The 17,234-nt window shown below is 39.0% G+C and overlaps 1 protein-coding gene across 6 annotated transcripts in view; it reads left to right on the top strand.

The window, feature by feature from the left end:
* Positions 1–17,234, top strand: part of SIPA1L1 (signal induced proliferation associated 1 like 1) — a 202,399-nt gene that overhangs the window by 23,270 nt on the left and 161,895 nt on the right. For all 6 annotated transcript variants that reach the window (XM_082760693.1, XM_082760690.1, XM_082760692.1 and 3 more), the window contains one exon: positions 13,384–13,475. The gene's annotated coding sequence lies outside the window, so the exon portion shown is untranslated. The remainder of the gene's footprint in view (positions 1–13,383; positions 13,476–17,234) is intronic.

Below are 17,234 nucleotides of genomic sequence, written 5' to 3'. Positions count from 1 at the left end.
CCCCAAATCTGTTATATTAAAAACTGCCTGATCTTCTTTGTATTGGTGCTATCACTTCTTGAATCAAACTCATTTTGGCCTAGCTGTTGTCCAGTGGTCATTACTATTATATATTGTGCGGAAAAGATACTCTTACATTTCTTTAACACTGATTATCTTTCTGAGGTTTTTCCAATCCTTTCATTATGTGATACCATGGGTAACTTTTTCCCCTTGTGTTCTTCACATTGTTTGTGATTTTAGCTCTCTCTTTATCCCTCTAAGGCCATGAGTTCCCAGCGTTTTTTCTCCGTGTGAAAGCTATACCATACCTTCTGATCGTTAGTCACTTTTTTTCTCTAGTTCCTCCATGCGTGGGCAATATGAGTAGAGTTACGAGCAGTAATGAAGAAAACCTGTGGTACTTCATATGTGGTGGTGATTTCTGATTTGCTTTCCTTTATAAAATACCCCAATTCCTTTCACTTCCCTTTTGATGGTGTAAAATTGGTACATTTCAGTGAATACTGACCGCGAGCCTTTTCTTGAATGTTAACAAACATACCCTTAATATTGTAAGGAGACGCTTCAGATTAGTTTTCCCTCTCTGTGGCATTTCAGCATGTTTATTGACACTGGATTTCATATAACATTGTACTTCCCAATCAGTCCATTCCTGTGAAACCCTTCTGTAGCTGCCCACAGTGACCTACAGACAAGATTTTTTCTGACTAATACAGAATCTGAATCTCTCTTTTTTTTTTTTTTTTTTTAAAAAAAAAGCTTTGCTAAATTTAAATGTTTATGTATCTGTCAATTCCTTCCATTTTACACTTTACCTCCAGTGATGCATGCATTTACCAGTGTGTGGGTCCAAGCATAGATCTTTGGTATCAGTGCACCATCCTCTTCCCTTCTTTTCTTCTCGCCTGCTCACTGTTTAGGAAATCTTACTGCTTCTGCTTATTTCCCACTTAATATTTGTTGATTGGTTATAATTCACAAGTAATTTTTTCTGTCTCATCCTGTGATAATTTGGTTTCTTTAAGACCCATTGGTGAGGGATCTTGCTGAAAGGGGGTTGGACTGGAAGATCTCCAGAGGTCCCTTCCAACCTTAACCATCCTGCGATTCTGTGAAAGCTCCTTCTAAAGCTCCATGTGCATTCTTGAACTTTTGGGGTGTGTGATATTGAGCACTTTTGGATGCTCATCATCATCTTTAGTGAATCCTGAATGGTTGGACTTCTCCTCATGAAAATCTGAGCGCTTTGCTGTATACCTTCTTGTGCAGAAGTGATGATGCTCATCTTTGAAGAGGCAAGTAAAACATGATGAATAATAAAGAGTATCTCTAGCAGAGCCAAAAGGCACACCTTGTAGTTGTGGCAATGGCATGAGATAACTCTGAATGCGTTTTAACCTGTTGTATTGTGCTGCCTTAAACCCAGGCTGCGGCACAGTAGAACTGGAAATATTTGAAAGACACATGTTCCCTGCCAATTGCGAGGCAACCACACCCTGGCCTGTGTTGGCTACACCTCTGGAGGTGCATTTCTAATATACTGTAAACAGTTCCTCACGGTTACTGCATAATAAGTTGATTTAACCAAGCTTTGAAAGGAATAAATACTGCAAATGCTCAGGATAATTCTGGTCTGTTTGCCTCTGGAAGCATTTCTCTGAGGCTTCTAGGTTACATCAAAAAACAGTCTCCGTTGACTGGGCCCTGGGGTTTTAAAATGCCAAATACAATACTTGTGAAGCAGTACAGAAACAGAGTGGCTTCTGATAGTGTCTCCCATTGCTGTCTGTTAATTCTAGGATGGTATTCTGAAAAATCACGTGGTAATCCTAATGTAATTAGTGTTTCATGGATGATAATGTTCGGTGCAAGTTCATTTTGCTTTTGAACAATAATTGCGAATACAGCATGAAGCTCGGTCATCCTTACTTCTGAGATAAGTCTGTTCTGTATTGCAGAAGAGAAATTGCAGGACTGCCAGATAAACCAAGCAAATCTGGAGCTTCACAGTGGAATCCACAGAGAAAATCCTCTCTTGTTGACCTGTTCTCAGGCATCAAATCATGGGAGTAACAAGAACACTTATTGCTTTTTAATACCAAAGTTTATGGCATTTTTCGTGGTCAATAGCTACAATGCTTTCTATCAAAGCATCTAGTCTTTATTTCTAGGTGCGTTTATAGAGTTACAAGAGAGTGCTTGATGGACAAAATAGACAAGTGTTCTCTCTGGTTGTGCTCCCAAATGTAATTATTGATCGGTAATAGCATAAGGACGTATTTGTGATATAATAATAAACTGCAGGCTGACAATAAGGAACTGCAAATAATCTCTGAATTAGCTACCATAACCTGTCAGTGGCTTCGAGGCAAAATGGGTTTTGAGCAAAGCCCTGGTTGTATTTTAGTGTGTAACCTACACCTTTAGGAAAAAGCTGCACTACTTTCTGCTGTTCATTTCTTGTTAGGTGTTGGAGGAGGAACTCAAACGAGTCTGATATGACTAACCTACATTAAAAATAATTAAAACTGTGGTTTTGTAGTGCCTCTTTCCTGATAAAAGAACAACTTGAAAGTATTTCTCTTTGTTGTAATTAGCTTAATGTAAGTAGGTAATTACATTTCCATTAAGCTTCTGCAGAGTTTTAAAAACAGAGAAGCAGGATTATCTCAGTACACCATGTTACTGAGTGCAATGAGCTGTAATAAAGTAAAATTCTATTTTTGAAATTATATTCAAAAAGATCTTTTGTAGCACGTGAAATGTTGTATGCCAGTAAATAAATTTAAGCAAGCTTTTTGGAGATGAAGAAAAGATTAATTAGTGAATCTGGCAATAAAAATAATTTGAAATCGATTCTGGTAATCTGAGGCATCCCTGACATAGTCAGGAAATAAATCAACCTAATGTATGGATGTTTTTAACTGTGAATGGAATTAATCCTCACTAGGTATATGAACATGGCAGTTGAGACTATATGGGGTTTCACATTGGAATTGAGTTTCTGTGGGCTGCCTCGTGTAGAACACTATATTTTTTGACCAGCTGTAAGTTAAATGAATCATGCTTTTTGACCTTTCTTCTGCAAGTTGTGGTTGGCTAGTGAGGTTGAAAGATCAAAAGATCAAGTGTCAAACATTTATGGCTTGTCAGAGGATTTTTATTTTCTAAAAGTACATTACATTTTAGGGATAGCTTGTAAGAATCTGAAATTGGGAATATGATAAGACAAAAAATACTGTTTCTTCCTAAAGTATTTTCAAAATAGCTGCCATGTAAAAATCCTAAACACTTACAAAAAAGTCATAGAAATCAAAGAGTGCTAGGCATTCATGACTCTTCTTCACTGATAATCAGAAGCAGTTCTGTTTAATATTTGGAAGTGTTATCTGTGTACTTTACTAAGGTCTCCTGACTTCTTAAGAAATATCAGATGCATTTAAAAGCAAAATTTTGCCATGAACAACTAATGTAGAATAGTGATACGTAGTACCAAATGTATCTGTTCTTTGTTATCTCTAAGAAACTGTTGAGATCAGTACTGGCAATCAGAATTCTGGTCTGACTTATTTCAGTTTTAAGACTTATCTGGAATTTATGCGTTTTGTAATTGTTACATCCATTTTAAAGTTTCAAGTAACAGCTTTGCAACAATTTTACAAACACATTTTAATCTTGAGTGTGCAAACAGCTGAATGATGTTACAGGGATTTTTATTTTCAATTGTACATTGGCTTTCATTAGTCTTGTGCATACTTTGCTGATGCTACAGAAGGGAATGCTCTGATAGCACCTGTACATGACAGTAGTCTTGTTGAGCTGTTGGGAGGAGAGGGGGGGAACCAAACACCCAAGGGACTGATTTCTGTCCCACCTCTTGTACAGTGCACACGTACAGGAGACATCAGGTCACTTGTGCGTCTTACAAAATTCTATTTTTCCTTTCTGGAGGAAAGGAAAGGCTGAGAGCCTACGTCTGAGCAATTGCCATTGCACTGATAACTATCTGCTTATGATTCAAAAAAACCCTCTTTTCTGATGCTAGTATAACTGAAACTGAGCTGTGAGGACCTTTTAGGTGCACTTGTTGCCGCAGCATAATCGCATAGAGATGCGGATGCCAGCAGAAGGAAGTTATAAATTCATACGCGCTCTGTGAGGATAATGAATAGAAGGCAGCATTCTTATTAAAAGGGATTGTTTTTTGCATGACTACCAGTGGAAGACCTTGTTTAGCATCTGGGAACAAACATGAAGCTAAAGCTGCTTCCGTGTGGCTATAGGTCAGAGCTGAGTACCGCATGCTGCTTTGCCTGCACGGGGCGGGATGCTGTGACACCACGGCTAAGTAGGAGCTGCTCAAGCTGGATTGGTGGTGACTGTGGTGACTATGAATTCATGCTTAGGGCTTTCATTTATTGCCTTGCTTTCCTCTGCCTGCCTTCTCTTTGTGAAGAAGACACAAGTGGGGCACAGCCCTGTATTTTGTGTGGCAAACATATTTTTACTTTGCAGTGCAGAATAGGGGTAGAAGATCTTTTGGAACAGAACACTTTGATTCAAATTAATGTAGCTGATAGGTATGTAAAAACAGGTGGGAATTTCAAATGGTGCAGTTCGATCAAGGAAGGCTGTGCCCTTTGTTTTGGCAAATGACAACAGGAACAAGAAGTAATGCAAAATTGCACGAGAACTTGGATCATGTACTGACCAGCTCCTACTTCATTACTACTGCACAGCCATTTATTTTTTTGTGTGTGTCTGTGTGTATTTCAAAGTGCTTGCTGTACTGATGCTCCAGAGTGGAGTTGCTGCATGCTGTACATATAAAAATAATTTACTCTGCTTATTGAGTCTACTCAATCAAACAAGTCCATTAGATCCTGAAAATAATATCTGGTCATGCAAATCCAAGCCGAGGTGCCTGGCTGAACAGCTTGAGCTGTGAGTTGGGCTTGGAGCTGCATGGAAGGACCAGGTTTCAGGGAGTTGACTCGAGGAATCAGAGGATGGAAGGAAGATGCTGCATCTCTTACTGTGCTTCAGCTGAACGGTGCTAAGCCCTGCTCCTCGCAGGCCTGTCAGAAGCATCTTGGCCTGCTAAAGATGAGCTGAGCTGAAAAACTTTTATCACTTGCTATGTTTCTGTAAGGGCAATGCATACAAGGTCAACGCACAGACCTCCAGTGCTGTTTTTTCCTTTCTTAGGGACCAATCTCTCTTTCAGACATAGAAACAATTCCTCATCTGTTTCCAATGTCAAAGGATAGACAAAGAGCTCTGAAAGCAGTAATTACTTAAAGGCATCTGAGAGAAATATCTGGTGTTGGAATCTTTGGTCTACTTTTGCTCTCCATGAGTGGTTTTTGTATTTTCTTCATTCTTTAGTGTTATTTTCCAGTTAAAATGGAAGTGTGAGGCTATACAAACTCTGTACATTTCTTTTGGGTTGCAAGCTCTTCAAAGACTTCAGTTACTCATCAAATAAAATGAATTTTCATAGTGGGGGTTCTGATGCTTGCAGACATTTTCTGTCCTGGGCTTCGCTTTGGGGTAATATTTTACTGGCATCAGTCACTGCGCAGCACAGAGCTGCCTTGTGAAGAGCACCGATCTCCTCACAGGCTGCCAAAAATTGTATGTGGGTTGGCGGCATGAATGCCCCCGTTTGGATGAAATTTTTTGATGCCGGGATTTAGCCACAAAAAGTGGAAGGAAAAACTATACTGAGCCTGTGACTTAAAATGAATAAATCAGTAATTTAAACATGCAGTATAGAAATGCTGAAATATTATAAAAAGTAACAGAGATGGCTTGATTTTTTTTTTTTTTTTTCCACATTTAAGCAATTCAGCCTTTTTCAAAACATTTCAAAATTTGTAGGTAATCTCTTCTCCAAAAAAAGAAAAGAAAAAAAAAAAAAGCTTAGGCATTTCAGTAGTATGTGCAAGGAGCAATAGATTTTTGGAAGTGAATATTGTCTGGTGAATTTCTGTTAAGTTCTTTGGCTACTGTCTTTAAGTGGAATTTTAGTTACCAGAGAGTTTACAGTTCAGTGTTTGATCTGCTGCCTCAAGAGGGAATAATACTAAAATTCTTCTGTTCTTCACTCAAAGCTTTGTGGTGGTTGTGTCAGGCACTCATGGCTTGTGAGCGCAAAATGTGGAGAGAAAAGCCAATTGAGTCAGTTCCTGCACTAATGCAGTAGGATTTGTGAGATCTGAGACTGATATTTTATTAAATACCCTATTTCCTACTACATAGTTTTTAATGTAAATTCTCATTTTCCTAGTGGAAATACATGGTTCTGAAACGAAGCAAAAAAACGTATTTGGCAGCATGTCCTAAAATTAAGTTCAAAACCAGTATTGAAAATGAGATTTTGATCTCTGTGGTAGGTTGCAGAACTGACACATTCCAGACCTTCTCCAAACATGCACGTGTCCAAGAGACAGCTACGGCAGCATGTGCAATTGGTGTCGTTTCTCTCTGGTTTCAGCTGAGGGTAAAGAACAGGATCCTCCCACTCACGAGGTGAGGCTTCATGTTGGAGGCAACCTAACATTGCACTCTTTCTACTGGATTATTTGATTTACCTTTTTTTTTTTTTTTTTTTGCACAAGTATTATTAAAAGATTTATCTCATAGTTCAATGGATCAGCTTGTGCATCTGCACAATTTTTTTTTTGACATGTAGGACTTTTTTGGTTTTTCAACCAGAGCAGCAGAGTGATCCAGTTTTGCCACTTGCCACTTATTAGTGTGGGCCCAGGGGAGGACTGGGATTGTGTGGTTGAGGTACAGCAATCGTGTGGCACGGATGTGCTGTAGGGCTGGATGGTCCTAAACTAATTGTGAAATTTCATTATTTTACTGCACACGGTGTCAGAGAACATCACTTTTGAATATATTGTTAGTATAATAATCTAACTATATGAAAATTAAGCCTAATTAGTTTAATTGTTCTGAAATCTTTGTAGAAAAGCTTCTAAACTGTGAATAACTCCCTTCCTTCCTTCCCTTTTCTCCTTGAAAAACAAAACAAAAAACTTCACAGTTTTCTGCAGCTCTGTTGAATGAATTTCCGTTCAGTGCCTGATCGTTATTGCCAGAAAGCGCGGAGCTACGATAGGTCAGTGCATTTATTATTTAAAAACAACAACAAAAATTGTAAGACCTGAAGTCCTGTATTGGCTGATAGGGCCTGCATGAATAAAGTAAAAAAGTTAAAAGTTTTTCATCTTGTACTAGTGACAAGTACAGTAGCATGTCAGCATGAAGGAGAGCTGTAATTTTGTGCTGATGACAGTGTATTTTTGAGTAAGTACGTTCGAGTAGAAGTCATGTAAAGGAATGTATCCAAGTCATAACACCCTTTGAAAGGCAGACAGCTCTTTCTGCATATTCAATTCTTTATTTCCTTTATATTCCTGCATGGTATTCTGTTTTGCTTGTTACTCCTTCATAAAAGGTGACTGTATTACGCATTCACTAAATGCTAAACGTTGCTTTTTATAAAATGCATTGTGTAACTTGTTTGTTCCCGGGCTTCCTTATGGAAAGGATGTCCTGTGTTTGTTTACATTTGTGGATTGTCTTATAATTTTTGTGAATGCCATTGCACTTAATATGCTTATGCATGGACACCAGCTAGAAAGATTTGATGATGGTTGGTGAGTTACCAGGCAGCTCCTTATTGCACCTGGTTTGGAAGAAGAACCGGCCTAAAACCAGAAGCAAGCATGAGGTGAAGTTAGCAAATATTTCTGAGATCTTGCAAGTATTGCTCAGGGAGGGAGCCTGCTGCCCAGGGGCCCTGGGCGAGGAGGTGCAGCAGTGGTACGGCAGTGCTATGTCTGCATCCTTCTTCCCTGTTCCAAACTTTGTTCTTTAATTTGAAGTTGGGTGATCAGGCTGCTCGGGAGGGTTTCTTTTAGGCAGCGAGGGTGCCAGTTTGGCAAGTAAGAACGAGAGACTGTCCTGGGTCTTGTGCCAGTTTCTCTATCCCGCGCGTGGAAGTGGGTGGCTAGCAAGAAGTCTCGCAGTCCTGTCTGGGAGGAGAGGAAAGCACGAGCACTGGGAAACAGCTCACTAAAGTAACTTACGTGAAATTTCAGTTTCTGCTTTAGAAGAAATGGCCATATGCTGGAAAATGTCAGCACATGTTCATAGAAATGACTAATTATGAAGTGGAACTTGACTTAGTCTCCCTCAGTGTTCTTTTTTTTTTTTTTTTAATTATATTTCTCAAACTGCCAAAGTTTGTTTGTCCAGCCCTTCAGATAACCAAACCCTGTGGCTGATACGGAATAGCACGTTCACAGGCTGTGGAACAGACAAGATAAGGATGGCTTCTAGATAAAAATGACAAAAATCATTTTCCAGGGTGTGGACATCAGTGCTACTGCAGAGATCGTGCAGATGTTCATCATCAGTTTTTTGAACATGATGTATTTTTACTCTGTTTAAAAAAAGCCACCAACGGTGAAACGTGCTCTGCCACCAGTGTGGAATGCAGCGTTGTGTTAGGAGTTCACAGTTTGGTGTCTCAGATTAGGTTTTGGCATGGCATACAGCTGCAGAGGATTTATCCAGGGGAATGTGGCCTCTGTGTTAGTGGGGAGGGGCAGTGGCCGCCTTACTTTATCCCCAAATATTCATAACAGTGTGTTTGGGAACTGGAAGCAAGAGGTTTCCCTCAGTGTAGGAGCCCGCTCATAGCTGAGTGTTTGGGGCTTGTATGGTAGGGTCACTCTCTACCTGGGAGCAGATACGGAGCAGTGAGGAATGAAACAGGGATACGATGCTCAGGCTTGTTCTGAGATGCTTGTATGCATAAGCATTTCTTGTTCCCTTGGGTGCTTCTCAGGTTTTAACTGCAGTTTGGTTTGTTGTAAAATATTTCTAAACTCTCAGTTTGGTGTATTGCATCTTCAGCTGCGGAGCTAACATTTAATAACTCGGGCTTGACTACAGTATAACAAATGTTGTAAACTTTATTATGTGTGTTTTGAAGTTTTATTAATGCACTCACCTCTTTGTCAGGTCACCGTAAAGAAAAGGGTGTTACCTTTTAATTTTAAGTTTAATATCTGGTAAATTAATTCTAGGCATGTGGTTCTTCTTAAAGCATAAAACATTAAAAATGGCAAAAATGAGAGTTTGTCTGTACAAAACTTTATTAGAGACTACTTTCTGCCTGTCTTGAGAAGTTTTTATGAAGCTGGGAAGGATGATGTGAAGTGGTTTATGGTGCTGGATACTTTCATTAGCTCTGTGCTGCAGTTCTTCATCTGAGGTGTTTGTGCGGGTGAGGAAGATGCCCGTACCTGTTGGTGCATGCCAGCGCAGCGTTCCTCAGACCCTCAGGAAAAAGCACTTGTGTGTACAGAGGTGTCATTGGAAATAGCCCCATGCTTTCCCCACTGCCAGATGGTTTTCCCCTCCTCATTTTCCCAATTTTGGGAGGAAGGGGAGCACGAGTGCTGTGTGTCTAAGATGCTGGGTTAGCTCGTGCCTGGCCCATCTGGCTGCTTTTGCCCCTGTACATTAAATAAGATCTCACTTGAGGGATCGTCAGTTGTGAGCAAGTGGTTTGGGATATTAATACCTCCAGCTAAGCTCAGCATGTCCAAAACAAGTCTTGCCTGTGATCTGAATTTGTGTAGTGAGATTTGGTTAGATTTTTCCTCTCCTCTTCTGCCTTAAGTAGGATCTCCCATAAATTCCTGCCCTAGCTCTGTAGGGCACAGCAGGACAGCCCCGGTCACACCATCTTACCAATGCAGAGGTGACAAGAGCTTTTCTCAGGAAGGCTGCAAAGTGCCTTGTTCTCAAGATACACCATTTGTCTTCCACTGGTTTCGCATGCAGGGAGGGATTTGATACTTCCAATTATTCATTTTATGTAGTGTTAATTGATAAATATTCATCAGAATATTGCTGAGATGAAGCCTGGTTTTATGTTTTTGGAGGCATATTTGCATTGTTGTGTGCTTTCAAGGGAAGAATGGGAATGAAATGTTAACTTTTTCAAGTGGAGTTAATATGCTTTTTAGCACGTTCAGCTCCTACAAACCTTGTGTTACTGGGCTGAAGAGCTTGTTTTAGCCCGGCTGGTTTTCAGCACTGCTCTTCGCCTGTAGTTCGAGTGCTCTGTGTATTACTGTGCTTTGGTCCTAATACAAAGAAAGCCCTGCAGCTTATTTTAAGAGCAGTTTCTCTCCAGTCAAATTGCTCAGCTAAATAGTTTTCAAGTGGTATAACTGCACCTAGCACCGTGTTTATACAGTGAGGGTTTTGGAGCTGGCTGAGGGAGGCCAGAAGGAGCGTCCAGTCTGGTCCAGGTGTGTGGCAGAGCAACGAGGCAGATATTTGGGTTCTGGTAGAGACAGGAGGGTTGTCTGGGTCAGGTGCCTGTCTGCCAGTCAGCTTTGTCTGCAAGGATGGAAAACGACCATTTTTTTTTTTTTTTTTATAAGGCCTAACGAGATGTTTGTGAAAAGCTTTGAGACGCTTTTGATTAATGCCTGTGTGTAATATGTGATTATATCATGCAGAATAATAGAGGGTAGGAGGAGAAAAACTGGCAATGTAATTCTCACAGCATTGTGGAAACTTAAGGCTTTGTTCTTTTTCAAATGCCGTCTTTACATTTAAACATGATTTTTCCTTGCCACTTCCCCCTAATCTTTAGAGCCTCCAAATCAATAACACAACTAGAAAGAAGCATATCTGCCTTTTAAAGAAAAAAAAAAAAAAAAAAAAGAAAAAGAGGGGGAAGATGAAGTATAGGGCATCTATGTAGTTTTGGCCAGCTTGGTTTTATGATACTTAAATTATGTGTGCTGCTCTGCTTTTACCAGCCTTTCCAGTTGGTGGATAACAACTCAGCCCATGAAAACTTGGTGGGTTTTTATTGTTATTTGTATTTTTTTATTTTTTGAGTTGGTACCAGTAGCTGGTGAAATTGCTTTCAGACTTTCAGTCCTGGTTGTTTAACTTCATATAGATGTAGAGCCACGCTCAACCCCACTAAGCCTGAGATGGATTGGGTGTTGGTTTCAAGCCTCAGACACCGGCAGGACTAGGCCTGTGGCCTAGTAATTTGCCTTTATTTTGAGAAACACGGTATGAAAAGTGATATTTCTGTGCACATTTAGTGGGGGAAGAGAAGCGGCATAAGTACATGAACTTTTAACAAAACAAACGTGAACTGACCCCAAAACAGCACCCCCCATCTTTTTCCTGAGCACGTGAAGACCTGCTCTGCCAGAAGAGCAGTGCCTTCTGGTTTTGTCTCCAACCGTTCAGCTTCAGCACAGCGGCACAGGTTCACAGACCGATTTGCCGAGGGGTTTGGGTATGAGCCGAAATCCTGTAATCAACGGATGTGCTGTGGTTGAAGAGGAGGCCAGTAGGCAGTTGTAAACTATATTTTGGGCACATGACTTGCTTCAAAAAAATCTAAATTATAGGATCAATCTTATGGGCCTGTGTGAAAACCCTTTATTTCAGGCCTTTTAGGTTTGCCCATGCTCCTTTCTTCAGATGGCTAATAGTGCTTAAAATTGTATAACAAAAATAATTCAGCATGTAAGAGAAATTAAACTGCAGGTAATACCAGTACATTTTTTTCAGAGGTTACAGCTCCATTTTACATATCTGGCAATACTTCTGCAGGGCTTTATAGTAAGGAAAGAGAGACATTTTTCCACTTGTTAGGTATATATGAAGTCTCAAACATAGGAAGTGGAATAAATATTTCACTTAAGAAGAATATGAACAGCAAATCAAAAATTTTCAAAATCAAAAAAATAAATGGCAAATGTAACAAAGGAGGGGAGGCTGAAAGGAGAGGTAAGCCAGAGTGTAAAGGTATGGCTTGAACTGCTTTTATATCAACATAAAGGAAGCTTTATGTTCACAACCATCTTCTTTCAGGTTGTGAAACCTGAAATCTGTGAAACCTTTCATGGCAACAACAACAGGGATTTTTTTTCTCTTGAATGAACTCCAAGCCTCCCTCAAAACCTGTCCATTTTATTTGTAAGAGTGCTGAGACTGAGTTTCTGCTCCTCTGTCATTCTTATTGCTTGCATGGTTAACAGACTGAAAGAGGGTTGGTTGTACACTTCTTTGAATGTAGGTGAGAAAAGATCCCAGATGCACATTTGAACTCATTTAACATTTATCTGTAGTTGCAGTAGGAGGTTGACTGCTTTTTCTTAACAATCAATACATTCAGCTGTAATGGATTCGGTCTATTCATGGCAGAATAGAAGAGCAGAAAATACTCTGTTGTGAAAATATATAGGGTTTTCTATAGTAAGGAAATTTTGGTTGTGACAGGACAATGTTTATAGTAATTACAGAAAATGAAAGGCATCCATTCTCAGTGAAAGATTTGGTGATGGATTGGAATTGTTGTGTACAGAGACCAATGGTAATTACCCACTCTTATTTCAAGTCATTGTACAGTTTCGGTGATGCCAAAGTTTAGAGGCTGGTGGCCAAAAGGCAATTAGAAGTTTATCGCTAACTATTTTAATGGGTTAGCTTTCTACTTACTTCCTGACTCTTATTATTTGTTAAACTATACCACTATTAAGCTCTGTGCAATTAAAATACTTTTTCAAGCTGTTCATTTGCATTGTAATTTTTGGCTTCTTTTGCTCCATGCTTATTTTCTTTTCTTAAAAACAAATAAAACCAAGAAAAAGTTTTCAGATGAGCCATATTTAATTAACTGAGATATAATGCTGTGACTTTAGTGTTGAGTTTCATTAATTACAGAGTTGTTCATGCTCAAGTCTAGCTGATGTTAATGTAATAGAGCGATTGTGTACCACACTAAATACAAGTCACAGGTGTTTTCTGAAGGGATAACTGCAGGTTACACAGAAGTAAGACAATGGACAGAAAATGCAATATCACACAAAAAACATCCACAGTTGTAGGAGTCTTAAGGTAGAATCAGCTTTGGGACATTCACACTCTCTTCCCTTACTGGAGTTCAATATAAGCAATGTATGTGATAAAACGGTAGTAGAAACTGAACTGTGCGCACCAGTTATTCACGAACATGAGAAACGTTGGTTTGGCCACTGGTAATGTGGTGGGGCCATGTCATACCAAGCAAGTTTTATAAAAATAAAGCACTTGTTACATGTGAGAAAGATTGGCTGCTTCTCCTCACAAGAAACCTGGGTGGTGGTATAGTCTTACACGCCAATTTTTCTGTTTGATGCTAGAAAATTTCTTGGGCCCACTTGGAGAATAAATTACTTTTTGACATGTCTTGTAGTTGAAAGGTAATACTAATATTGTCCTATGTTGTCATCTTTTTAAAAGTTTATTTATTTATTTTTTTTTACTTAGACTCCCGAATGCTACTCTGTTGAAGCATGTGTCAAAACAAACACCCGTAGTGTAATGGAGACTTGGAAACACGGCCTTTGTGTCCTTCAAAAGTAAGTAACAAATTTTCCAATTTTAAAGGTGACCTACTAAAAAAACTGAAAGCAACAAAGAACCATGATAGTTGGGCTTTTGCAATTTTAACTTTCTGCTTTGAAAACCTTTGCAGCTTTCTCTCGTATAAAGCTTTTTTAAAATTATTTTTTAGAATCTTATGCATATCAGCACCATATCTGTTGGTTCCCTTTTAATTTACAGGTTATGCACTTTGTGTAGTCTGTCAGGTTTAACCTGTAAGTGATACCAGGGAGGCCAATATCTATAAAGCATTTTCTGGGAAAAAGATCCAGGAGTTTCCAGTACTAGAAAGCAACGATTCTTAGGAAAGAATTTGAAAACCCCTCTCGAACTGCCTCTCCAATACTTAATCTTTCCTCACTCCTCCCTTCTCATGGCTTCAGCATGTATCTGACTACACTGCAGGGGTTATTGGCTAAACTAATACAAATGTAACCCAGAAAGAGGGAATGGGGAGGGAAAATAAGCTGTCAGGTTACCAAGTTACAGCTTGTGGTGCTAGTGAACTAATAGGTAATGTGGCTTGAATTAATCTAACTTCATCCATTTAGGAGGGTTAATGGATTTACCTAATTAAATTTCATTCAAAGTGTTTTTTTTTTTTTAAAGTCTACTGCAAGAGAAGAGGGTGGTAAAATTGAGTGCTGAAGCCATTGCTAGGGGAGGGAATTGCACTCTGTCATTACAAGCGTTTGAAAACTCAGAAGTGTGGTGTTACCCTTATTTGCATGAACTGTTACGATTCGATACCACAAACCTCTGAATATTGCTGTATCTTGCTAGTTCCATAATTTCAAGGAAATGCCACCTGCCTTTGTGGCACCAGGGCCAGAAGAGTATTTTGCATAACTCTGAGATTGGGTGTGAAAACTGCATTGCAGCAGTGTAACTATTAAACCATTTCACTACTGCTCTGCCTGTTGTTTCATATGATATCACTTGGCCAAATGACTGCCATCTGTGCATTATTTTGTGTCTTATTTGTCAGGCAATGAAGCCTTACAGAGGGGTGTGTGTGTGAGATGGTGACGGGGAAGTCTTTGCAGAGGTGAAATACGTAGTTAGAAGTTCAAAGAATTACTTTTTGTAAGCGTAGGCTAATCTGTGATTTTCCCAGAGGGTAACCTGGCTTTCTCTAGTTAAATGGAATTAGCCAACAGTGTTTATAGGGATAGGCTTAAAACAATAATGAGTTACATGGTTCCTCTTAAAGGTTGTTTTCTGATGCTTATCTTGAAGTATTGAAGCACAGTCTTTTTTTTTTTTTTTTTTTTTTTTTTGGGGGGGGGGTAGAGGGAGCAGGGAGAGCTCTTAAAAATATTCTGCTACTTCTGTCAAAGTTTATATACAAACAGTCACAGTGTGGAGTAAAAAGCCTGAAAGATAAATAGGACAGCTGCTACTTATAGCAGAGGGAAAAAATGTGCTTTATAATTCTTGCATATATTTAAAAATTGGTTCACTGGGATTTTTCACTAATTGATACTGCAAAGTAATTTGGCCCTTGGGATAATTTTAGGGGGTTGTAAATACTCAAAGTCTTTGAGTTGTAAGAACATTTTTTATGCGTTTGCAGAGCTAATTCATTAAATGTTCTCCTGACAGTTAATTTCTCTCATAGTGAATGGTGGTCATAATCGATATCTTGCTTTTTAGATCTACTTTGCTGCACTGATTTTGGGGGAGAGGAAAAAACAAGTCTGAATAATAGAGTTGAACTGAGGAGGCCTTGCAGAGAAATTGTACATTAGTTGTTGGGAAATAATCTAATTTCTTTACCTTTCTAGGGAAGAGGTATAGTCCTATTATTTGGCTGGATGTTGAAAGAACAGCTTCGTTTGTTCCTGAAAAAGGTCTCAAATTTTGAATATTAGAACACATCTTAATTAGAAGATCTGTTGTAACCCATTAAAGATAAGATATTTGCATAAAAAAAATTAGTGACATCTATTATGCTGGGGAGTTTAGAAGGATTTGCAGTACTTGAGTGTGATGTTTCCCAACAAGGCAGAATCTTCTAAGCTTTGTTTTTTTTTCCCCCATTCTTTTTTAAAACTACATATGTATATAAACTGTGTTTGTATTGCACGCATGTGTGTATATATGTTTATATAGTAATAATCTGATCCTGGTGTGATTTGAAAATAGCTTTGGCTTGTTTTTTTTTACCATCATCAGGCAAAGATGGGTGTTGTTAGCTTGACTGGCTCAGGCTGGCAGAAAACACTTCTGGTCATTGCTGGAGCAGAGGGTGCTTAAAAGCCAGTGGGCATGAGTTCAGTTGTTCGGAGCAGATTTCCTTCACTGGTGGGAATGGTCATTTTTAGTCACTTTCAGAAATTCCTGTCATATCCCTGCGATACCTTGCCTGAGCCAGAGTCTTTTCTAGCCCAGGTGCATGTTACTAGGGAGACACTGAATCTGGTGCTCTTGCTGCAGCAGCTGGAACTAGCTGAAGCACAGGGATTTGAACAATGCGTGCTTAAATGATAACTTTCCAGAGTTCATGCAGATCAGATAGAGACGAGCAATCCAAACAAGGCATTGCACAATAGAAAATGTAGTTCCTTAACTATATGACATCTTTCCCTCGGGCTGAGACAACGCAGTTTCAATATTAATTGCCTAATGCTCACAGTACAACAAGTAGCTCAAGCAATTATCGCAGGAGCTGGCTTTGTTTTGCTGCACCTAATGAACTAGGCCCTATTCGTGGTTTAATTTGTTATGCACTATTACTATGGTAATACAAATATTTAAAAGTGTTTAATTCTTAGAATATGCTTTAAAATCGCAATCAAGGGTAACTTTTTCCCCTTAAGGAAAATTTTAGTGCTCTTATTCTTGAAATTTAAGAACTGTTTCATAATAAAATCACAACAATTTTACCCTACACCCCATATTTCATGTAGCTGTTGTTACTGAGTATGGTGTTTGTGGTCCATAATTGTTCTGTTACTATTCAGATATAACTGATTTTTTTTTTTTTGTAAATCTATATGGCATGCCATGCCAAAGCATTAATTTATCATCTGACAGTCTAACAGACTGCCTTTAGACAGCCAGGTGGCAAAAATCTCATCTACATGGGATTTTGTAGCTCACTAGGGGAGAGAGCTGCAAGGTGCCGCACTTGTGCATGCCCACATCCTGCTTTTAGTATTTGCCAGTATGATTATATATAAAAAAAAAAAATCCTTTAGTTTCAGCTGCACATTGAGGGGGAGTTGGGCACTTCATTGCAACTGGATGGATCTGAATAATAGCTTGTGGAGGGACCTGCAATCTAAGCGGCTCAAAGTTGAAAGCAAATCTTTCCTCTTCTTTCTGAGCTGACATCTGAAAGAAATAAGATTAGCTGGAACTTCAGCCTCGTTTCATGGATTTTAAAAATAGAATGAATGAAGGAAATCCCTCCTTGAACCACAGCTACATAAAAAGGTTCTTCTCAAATAACACATTATCCTTGCTCTTTCTGTTCTGTGCATTAATGGTCAATGTGAAGGTAGAAATGCTGAATGAAACAGTCATGTAACGCATTTTTCCCCTATACCTAGGGGAACAAGGATTTATATAGTAAAATTAATTTCACTTTTTTCAAATAAGATATTCATTGGTTTCACTAATTCATTTGGAGTAGGAAAATACATATATAAAAGTTTAAAAAGGGGAACCAGTCATATTAATTCAGTGCTCAAAGGAAGCAATATCACACTTCAAGGCATAGTATAAAC

This window comes from Aythya marila, assembly GCF_965140915.1.
Source record: "Aythya marila genome assembly, chromosome: 5".
NCBI classification, from domain to species: Eukaryota; Metazoa; Chordata; class Aves; order Anseriformes; family Anatidae; genus Aythya; species Aythya marila.
Note: the sequence above shows the minus strand (reverse complement) of the source record. Positions and strands in the feature narration are given on the sequence as shown.